Source organism: Pollicipes pollicipes, unplaced genomic scaffold (assembly GCF_011947565.3).
Source record: "Pollicipes pollicipes isolate AB1234 unplaced genomic scaffold, Ppol_2.1 Scaffold_3087;HRSCAF=3621_pilon_pilon_pilon, whole genome shotgun sequence".
Lineage (NCBI taxonomy): Eukaryota > Metazoa > Arthropoda > Thecostraca > Pollicipedomorpha > Pollicipedidae > Pollicipes > Pollicipes pollicipes.
This window is the reverse complement of record NW_023596225.1, coordinates 17,591,000-17,591,879: the sequence shown is the minus strand read 5'-3', so window position 1 is coordinate 17,591,879 and position 880 is coordinate 17,591,000.

The following is an 880-nucleotide window of genomic DNA, read 5'->3' as shown; positions in this document are numbered from 1 at the left end:
CCGATGCCATCTGGCTCTCACTGACCTTTGATGGTTAGTCAATCCGACTTTCCTGGTCTCCGCACATTTTGATTCCGGACGCCTCTTCCGCGACGGCTCGGTGGACTTCCGCTGCCTTTTCTGTACAGCCAGATGACACGCATGAGTGCAATATCTGGTTCGCCGATTCATCACCGCCCCACGGGGCTCCCTGCCATCCGAGTCGTCCCACCCACTGGCCGTGTTTGTGCTGACGACACCCGCCCGGCCGGTCCAGGGGAAAAACGGCGCGGCGCCGCCGCACTCCGCGCCGCGCGTAAAAACATACGCCGCGGCGCGACGCCCGCCGGCCCGGCGATTTTTCTCCGGGATTGCTTCCCCGGGTGGTCCAAATGGGATCGAACGGGCGAGAAATAGGCGGCGGAACGTACGGGGGGCGGACGTGAGCTAAATACATCACAACAAAAACACACACAGCCGAACCACCACACCGCCGACCACATTCAATTACACGGCGGCGCTGGGTCGGCCGCCGCCGCCGCCGCGTTCGTCGGCGCGGAGAGCGCGGTCCGAGCCACGCCTGTGAACGCGGCTGACAGTCGGGCTGTCCTCTGCAGCTGAGCGGAGGCCGCCGCTCCCGAACGGAACGCGGCGTGTGGCGACCGCGGTGGACGAGCGGCGCTGCACCGCGTGTGTGCAGACGTCTCATGGCGGGATTACCTGCGCTCGTGATCAGCGCCGGCCGCCGTTGGCTGTTGTAAGTCCCGCGATCACGCCTGACCCTTGTTAACATCCCGACCACATCTCCCCAGGCTGACTGTTGACGGCAGCAGTCGGCCTCGGCACTCGAACGTGGCTCCCCTGGATGACTCCTGCTCCCGCTCGCTCCCCAATGAGGACT